At 37.4% G+C, this 8,862-nt stretch overlaps 1 pseudogene; it reads right to left on the bottom strand.

Annotated features, from left to right (window-relative positions):
• Positions 1–6,750: 6,750 nt before the first annotated feature.
• On the bottom strand, positions 6,751–7,192 carry LOC102741511 (thymosin beta-10 pseudogene; annotated as a pseudogene).
• Between the last annotated feature and the right edge of the window lie 1,670 nt (positions 7,193–8,862).

Raw genomic sequence — 8,862 nt, 5'->3', positions numbered from 1 at the left:
GTTCTCTATAGTTAAGTCTGTTTTTTGGTTTGTCTCTTTTTTTCTTTGTTCATTTATTTTGTTTCTTATTTTTTTTTAAAAGATTTTATTTATTTATTTGAGAGAGAGAATGAGAGACAGAGAGCACGAGAGGGAAGAGGGTCAGAGGGAGAAGCAGACCCCCCGCTGAGCAGGGAGCCCGATGTGGGACTCGATCCCGGGACTCCAGGATCATGACCTGAGCCGAAGGCAGTCGCTTAACCAACTGAGCCATCCAGGCGCCCTGTTTCTTATTTTTTTTAAGGTTTTATTTATTATTTGGGATAGAGAAAGAGAGAAGACAAGCAGGGGGGAGGGGCAGAGGGAGAGGGAGAAGCATGCTGCCCGTTAAGCAAGGAGCCTGACATGGGGCTTGATCCCAGGACCCTGTGATCATGACCTGAGCCGAAGGCAGATGCTTAACCAACTGAGCCACCCAGGCACCCCTGTTTTGTTTCTTAAATTCCACAATAGAGTGAAATCACATGATATTTTTCTTTCTCTGACTGACTTATTTCAATTAGCATTATACTCTCTAGATCCATCCATGTTGTTGTAAATGGCAAGATTTCATTCTTTTTCATGCCTGAGTGATAGTCTATTATATATATATACACCATGTCTTTTTCTATTCATATTGTGATGGACATTTGGGTTGCTTCCATAATTTGGCTATTGTAAATAATACTGCAATAAACATAGGGGTGCATATTTCTTTTCAAATTAATGTTTTTGTATTCTTTGGGTAAATACCCAGTAGTAGAATTACTGGGCCATATGGTAATTCTTTTTTTTGATTTTTTTGAGGAACCTCCATACTATTTTCCAGAGTGGCTGTACCAGTTTGCATTCCCACCAAAGTGTAAGAGGGTTCCCCTTTCTCTGCATCCTTGCCAACATCTGTTGTTTCCTATGTTGTTAATTTTAGCCGTTCTGACAGGTGTGAGATGATATCTCATTGTGGTTTTGATTTGCATTTCCCTGATGTTGAGTGATAATAAGCATCTTCATGTGTCTGTTGGCCATCTGTATGTCTTCTTTGGAGAAATATCTGTTCATGTCTTCTGCCCATTTTTTAATTGGATTATTTGGTTTTTGGCATTGACTTTTATAAGTTCTTTATATATTTTGGATACTAACCCTTTATTAGATATGGCATTTGCAAATACGTTCTCCCATTCCATAAGTAGTCTTTTGGTTTTGTTGATTGTTTCCTTTGCTGTGCAGAAACATTTTATTTTGATATAGTCCCAATAGCTTATTTTTGCTATTGTTTCCCTTGCCTCAGGAAACATATCTAGAAAAATATTGCTATGGTCAGTGTCAGAGAAATTACTGCCTATGCTCCCTTCTAGGATTTTTATGGTCTCTGGTGTCATATTTTGGTCCTTAATCCATTTTGAGTTTATTTTTGTGTATGGTCTAAGAAAGTGGTCCAGTTTCATTCTTTTGCACATAGCTGTTCAGTTTTCCTGATATCATTTGTTGAAGAGACTGTCTTTTCCTCATTGCATATTCTTGCCTGTTTTGTCAAAAATTAATTGACCATCTAGTTGTGGTTTTATTTCTGGGCTCTCTAATTTGTTCCATTGATCTACCTGTCTGTTTTTGTGCCAATACCATACTGTTTTGATTACTGCAGCTTTGTAATATAACTTGAAGATGGAATTGTGATACCTCCAGTTTTGTTCTTTTTCAAGATTGCTTTGGCTATTTGGGTTCTTTTGTGGTTCCATACCAATTTTAGGATTATTTATTCTAGTTCTATGAAAAATGCTATTGGTATTTTGATAGGGACTGTGTTAAATATATAGATTGCTTTGGGTAGATGGACAGTTTAACAATATTTAATCCATGAGCATAGAATATCCTTCCAATTTTTTGTGTTGTAATCCATCAGCATGGAATATTCTTCCAATTTTTTGTGTTGTCTTCAATTTCTTTCATCAGTGTTTTATAGTTTTCAAAGTGCAGATGTTTCATCTCCTTGGCTAAGTTTATTCCTAGGTATTTTATTATTTTTGGTGCAATTGTAAATGGGATTGTTTTCTTAATTTCTCTTTCTGCTACTTCATTATTAGTACATAGAAATGCAACAGATTTCTGTATGTTGATTTTGTAACCCTCAACCTTACTGAATTCATTTATCAATTCTAGCAGTTTTTTGATGGAGTCTTTAGGGTTTTCTATATTTAGTATCATGTCATCTGCAAAGAGTGGAAGTTTTACTTCTTCCTTACCAATTTGAATGCCTTTTCTTTTTGTTGTGTGATTGCTGTGGCTAGGACTTCCAGTACTATGTTGAATAGAAGTGGTGAGTGTGGACATCCTTGTCTTGTTTCTGACCTTAGGGGGAAAGCTCTCAGTTTTTTCCCATTGAGTATGATGTTTGCTGTGGGTTTTTCATATATGGTCTTTATTATGTTGAGGTATGTTCCTCTAAACCTACTTTGTTGAAGATGTTTATCATGAATGGATGTTGTGCTTTGTCAAACGCTTTTTCAGCATCTATTGAAATGATCATAGGGTTTTTATCCTTTCTCTTGTTGATGTGATGTATCTTGTTGATTGATTTGTGAATATTGAACCACCCTTGCATTCCAGCAATAAATCCCACTTGATTGTGGTGAATGATTTTTTAAATGTATTGTTAGGTTTGGTTTGCTAATATTTTGCTGAGGCTTTTGCATCTATGTTCATCAGAGATACTGGCCTATAGTTCTCTTTTTTTGTAGTGTCTTTGGTATCAGGTTTATGGTGGCCTCGGAATAAATTCGGAACAGCTTTCCTTCCTCTTCTATTTTTTGGGATAGTTTGACAAGAATAGGTATTAACTCTTTAAGTGTTTGGTAGAATTCACCTGTGAAATCATGGGGTCCTGGACTTTTGTTTGCTGGGAGCTTTTTGATTACTGATTCAATTTTATTCCATAATTGGTTTGTTCAAATTTTCTATTTCTTTCTGATCCAGTTTTGAGAGGTTATATGTTTCTAGGAATTTATCCATTTCTTCTATGTTGTCCAGTTTGTTAGCATACAGTTTTTCATAATATTCTCTTTTAATCTTTTGTATTTCTGTGGTGTTGGTTGTTATTTCTCCTCTTTCATTTCTGATTTTGTCTGTTTGAGTCCTTTCTCTCTCTGTCTTTGTTTTTGTTTGTTTGTTTGATGAAGGCTTATCAATTTTATTGATCTTTTCAAAGAACCAGGTCCTGGTTTCATTGATCTGTTGTTTTTTAGTTTCTGTTTTGTTTATTTCTGCTTCTAATCTTTTTCTTTTTCTATCTCCTTTAGCTGTAAGTTTAAGTTGTTTATTTGATATTTTTCTTGTTTCTTGAGTTAGGCTTATATTACTATATACTTCCCTTTTAGAACTGCTTTTGCTGCATCCCAAAGATTTTGGACCATTGTGTTTTCATTTTCATTTGTTCCCATGTATTTTTTAATTTTCTTTTTGATTTCTTAGTTGACCCATTCATTGTTTAGTAGCATATTGTTTAACCTCTATGTATTTGTAGTCTTTCCAGATTTTTTGTTATGGTTGATTTCTAGTTTCATAGTCAGAAAAGGTACATGGTATGACTTCAATCTTTTTCAATTTGTTGAGACCTTTTTGTGGCCTAATATGTGACCTATTCTGGAGAATGTTCCATGTGCAGTTGAAAAGAATGTATATTCTGCTCTTTTAGGATGGAATGTTCTGAATATATCTGTTAGATCCATCTGGTCCAATGTGTCATTCAAAGCCACTCTTTCCTGTTGATTTTCTGTTTGGACAATCTATCCATTGAAGTAAATGGGGTATTAAAGTCCCCTACTCTTATTGCATTACTAATAATTACTTCCTTTATGTTTGTTATAAGCTGCTTTATGTATTTGGGTGCTCCCATGTTAGGTGAACAAATATATACAGTTACATTTTCTTGTGTTGTTCCCTTTATGATTAATTATATAGTGTTCTTCTTGGTCTCTTGTTACAGTTTTTGTTTTAAAGTCTACTTTGTCTGGTATAAGTATTGCTACCCTGGGTTTCTTTTCCCTTCCATTTGCACGATAAATGCTTCTCCATCCCTTCACTTTTAACCTGTACGTGTCTTTAGGTCTGAAATAAGACTCTTGTAGACCACTTCTTTAAATTTTTGATCAGGTGTATTACTTATCTCAGTTTTGTTTAGGTCTCTTGCTGTGATTTTGTCCTATTCTTTCATTTGGGTCATGTTCCTCTGTCTCTTCATTCTGTCTAACTCTTTGTCTGTTACAATGTATTAAGAAAGTCAGCTACATCTCCTGCTCTCAAAAGTAGTGGTCTCACGAAGAAGAGGTCCTATGGTGCCCTCCTATGCAGTGTCCCCTATTCACAAGAACTCGTGCTTTAGGACTGTCTTGTATATGTGTTCTGTGTACCCTGCTGTTGTGGCTGAGCCACTTTTGCCTTCAGTCCAGTCATCTGCAATGGCTCTCTTCACCTGTTGTTGGCAGGGTTTGATTCCTGTGTTGTTAATGGGTTAGTCTGGGGCCTCCCTGGGCTTGAGTTAAGTCAGACCAGGCATTTTCCAGAGATGCAGTAGCATCGATGTACAGGATGCTTTCCCTGTGTTGTCCCCTGAGAAGTTTTATTGGTGGGCAAGGCCTGTAGTCAGACCAGATGTCTACTCCCAGCCTACTGCTGGGTCACAGTTGGACTGGTGTGTGTGGTTATCTTCCCCTCTCCCTGGGGCAAGAGTCACTTTGGAGTGGTGCTGGTCCTTGCTGGGGCTGCTTGCATGTTGCCAGGCTTGTGACATCAATTTGGATGGGCTCTAGCCAAAGGTGTATTAGAGGAGGCCTGTCCAAAGGAAAACATAGGAGTGGGACAGTGGTGTTATCAAGGTCTGAGAAGGTTTGCTGTGGGAGGGGACCTGCAGCCCCTGGAAACCATGGCCTGCCAGGTTGGAGGAGGTGTATCTGCAGAAGTATGTGGGGGTAGGGTGCACCGTTAGCAAGTTCGGTAGTGAATGTCAGCATGTTGGTACTGTGCTGGTTGTGGTGTCTGTGTGTCTAGGCTGGGGGTAGGGGAGGGAAATGGCACTTGCCAGCTTCTTTGTTCCTGGACAGGTCTCCTATCAATGCCTGCCCCTTTAGCACACACTCTGAGATTAGTAAACAGATCTCCCTCCCGTTTATCTCAGGCAGCTTTCAAATGGCTGCTTCTCTGCTGTATCTCCATGGGGCTGTTTGTTGTGCTGTCTCTTTAAGGGCAGGGACTCAGTTTCCTGTTGCCCTCCCAGCTCTCCCAGAGCTAAGCCTACTGATTTTTGAAGTTCCAGATGTTAAGCCCCACTGATTATAAGAACTCACAAAATTCGGCCCATCTGGTTTTTAAAGCCAAATGTTATGGGGATTCATCTTCCCTGTGTGGGTTCCCTGTGACTGTGGTGCCTGATGTGAGGGTCTATTTCTTTCCCCCTCTTCACCCCTGCAGTGTCCCTCCCTCCTGGAACAATCTTGCGGGTCCATTTAGTTTCTGACCATGTTTCCACTCTTCCTATCCTCTTTGATGTGGCCTCCTCTCTACATTTAGCTGTGGAGAGTCTATTCTACCAGTCTTCAGGTTATTTTCTGAACCTATTACATCTATTTACACTGATATGGGTGTTATCTAGTTCTATCTGTGGGACAGGTGAGCTTAGGATTCTCCTACCATCTTCCGCATTTATTTTATTGTGAGTGAAGTCAAGCACCTTTTATAATTTCTTTTTTCAATTTTTTGTTGTGGTATAAAATGCATATAAAATAAAATTTATCATCCTGATATATTTAAGTGTATTTATTTCAGTGGTATTAAATACATTCATAATGTTATGCAACCATCACCACTATCCATGTCCAGAACTCTTTTCATCTTATAAAACTGAAACTCTGTCCCCATTAAAGACTAATCCCTCATTTCCTCTCCCCAGCCTCTGGCAACCACCACTGTACTTTGTTTTTATGACTTTGACTACTCTAAGTACTTTATATAAGTGGAATCACACAGTATTTTTTGTGTGTGGCTGGCTTATTTTACTTAGCATAATGTCTTACAGGTTCATCCATGCTATAGTATGCATCAGAATTTCTTTCCTTTTAAGGGCTGAATAGTCCTTTGTATACATAGACTACATTTGGTTTATTATTGATCTGTTGAGGGACACTTGTGTAACTTCCACATTTTAGCTACTGTGAGTAATGCTGATATGAAGATGGGTGTATAAATATTTCCTTGAGACCTGTTTTCCATTCTTTTGGGTGAATACCCCTAATGGATTTGCTGGATTATATGGACATTCTATTTTTTTAAAAATTTTTTGGGGCGCCTGGGTGGCTCAGTTGGTTAAGTGACTGCCTTCAGCTCAGGTCATGATCCTGGAGTCCCAGGATCGAGTCCCGCATCAGGCTCCCTGCTCAGTAGGGAGTCTGCTTCTCCCTCTGACCCTCCCCCCTCTCATGCTCTCTGTCTCTCATTTAAAAAAAAATTTTTTTTTGAGGAAACATCATATAGTTTTCCACCATGGCTATACCATTTTACATTCCTACCAATGGTATGCAAGAGTCCCAATTTCTCCACATTCTTTTCAACACTTGCTGTTTTCTTTTTCTTTTTCATCTTTTTTTTTTTTTATAGTAGCTATCCTAAGGAGTGTGAGGTGATGTCTCATTGTAGTTTTGACTTCTATTTCCCTGATGAGTAGTGATGTTGAACATCTTTTCATGTGTTTGTTGGCTATTTGCATCTTTTTTTGAGAAATGGCTATTCAAGTTCTTCATTTTTTTTTTTTTTGCCACAAGGTGTGTTTTATTTTCATTAATCATACAAATAATTTGCTGTAATATCCCAGGGCAAACTGGAGAATTTGGCAGTCTGATTGGAGAGTCCCCTCAGAGACTTGCAGGCTGGTGGCATTGGCTTGGAGTGCCTGGGTTCACAGTGCAGCTTGTTACTTATCCGTCTAGCGGGTGACTCTTCTTCCTCTACATGACTGGGGTATCTTGAAGATGAGAGGGGTGGGGAATCCTCTAGGTTCTTAGGAAATTTCACTTCACTTCTCCTGCTCAATGGGCTCTTTGGCTGGCAGGGTGTTCTCCTGTTTCTCTGTTTTCTTCAGCTTGGCCTTATCAAAGCTGGCAATTTTCCCCATGTCTGGCTTGCCTGCCATTTTCTTAAAGTGATCCATGGAGTTTCACTCCAAGCCTGGTGCCTGGTGCCACTCACATTGCTGCAGCAAGAGACTGCTCTTTCCCCATTTTTAATCAGGTGTTTATTATTTTGTAGATTTTAGGAGCTTTTTAAATATTCTGGGTATTCTCTTATTAGATATATAATTTGCAAATATATTTTCCCATTCTGTGGGTTGTCTTTTTACTGTGTGGATAGTGTCTTTTGATTCACAAAATTTTTGTTTTCATGAAATGCGATTTGTCTATTTTTTCTTATGTTACCTGTGCCTTTGCTGTCATATCCTTGAAATCATCGCCAAACCCAATGTTGTACAGTTTTTCTCCAATGTTTTCTTCTAAGAATTATATTATTTTAGGTTCTTGATCCATTTGGAGTTAATTTTTGTTTAATTTTTGTTAAAAAGAACTTCATTCTTTTGCATGTGTAAGTCCAGTTTTGCCAGCACCATCTATTGAAAAGAAACTGTGCTTTCCCTATTGAATGGTCTTGGCGTCCTTATCAAAAATCATTTGACCATATATGTAAGGGTTTATTTCTGTGCTCTCTATTCTATTCTATTGGTCAATATGTCTGTCATTATGCAAATATCACACTGGTTTGATTGCTGTAGCTTAATAGTAAGTTTTGATATCAGGATGTGTGAGTCCTCCAACTTTGTTCTTCTTTTTCAACATAGTTTCAGCTATTCATGATTCCTTACAATTCCATATGAATTTGAGGGTTGGCTGTTGCATTTCTGCAAGAAAGGCTGTTGAAATATTGATAGGAAGCACATCAAATCTGCAGCTTAATTGGGGTAGTATTGCCAGTTTAACGATATTAAGTCTTTCAACACAAGAAAATGGGATGTCTTCCATTTATTTATATATTTTAAAATTTCTTTAAAAAAGAGAGAGAGAGAAGGAAACAAACCATAAGAGACTCTTAATGATAGAGAACAAACTGGGGGTTGATGGAGGGAGATGGGTGGGGGATGGGCTAGATGGGTGATGAGTATTAAGGAGGGTACTTGTTAGGATGAACACTGGGTGTTGTATGTAAGTGATGAATCACTGAATTCTCCTCCTGAAACCAATATTGCATTGTATATTAACTAATTAGAATTTAAATAAAAATTTAAAAGGAAAAAACAAAATAAAACAATTTCTTTCAATGTTTTGTAGTATTCATTGGGTGAGTCTTTCACTATCTTGGTTACATTTATTCCTAAGTATTTTATCCTTTTTGATGCTATTATAAATGAAATTATTTTCTTAATTCCTTTTTCAGATTGTTCTTCACTAGTGTATAGAAATATAACTGACTTGTGCCTGTTAATCTTTTATCCTGACATTTAACTGAATTTGTTTATTAGTTCTTATTGTGTGTGTGTGTGTGTGTGTGTGTATTCTATAGGATTTTCCATATATAAATCATATTATCTGTGAATAGAAATAGTTTTACTCCTTATTTCCAATTTAGACAGCTTTTATTTCTTTTTCTTGTCTAATTGCTCTAGTTAGAACTTCCAGTACAATGTTGAATAGAAATGGTGAAAGTGAGCATCCTTGTCTTATTCCTGATCTATAAGGGGTAAAGCTTTCAGTCTTTTACCATTGGATATGAAGTTAGCAGTGAGTGTTTCATAAATAAATAAATGTCTTTTAT

The sequence above is a fragment of the Leptonychotes weddellii genome, chromosome 1, assembly GCF_054177405.1.
Source record: "Leptonychotes weddellii isolate Sample4059 chromosome 1, ASM5417740v2, whole genome shotgun sequence".
NCBI classification, from domain to species: domain Eukaryota; kingdom Metazoa; phylum Chordata; class Mammalia; order Carnivora; family Phocidae; genus Leptonychotes; species Leptonychotes weddellii.
Note: the sequence above shows the minus strand (reverse complement) of the source record. Positions and strands in the feature narration are given on the sequence as shown.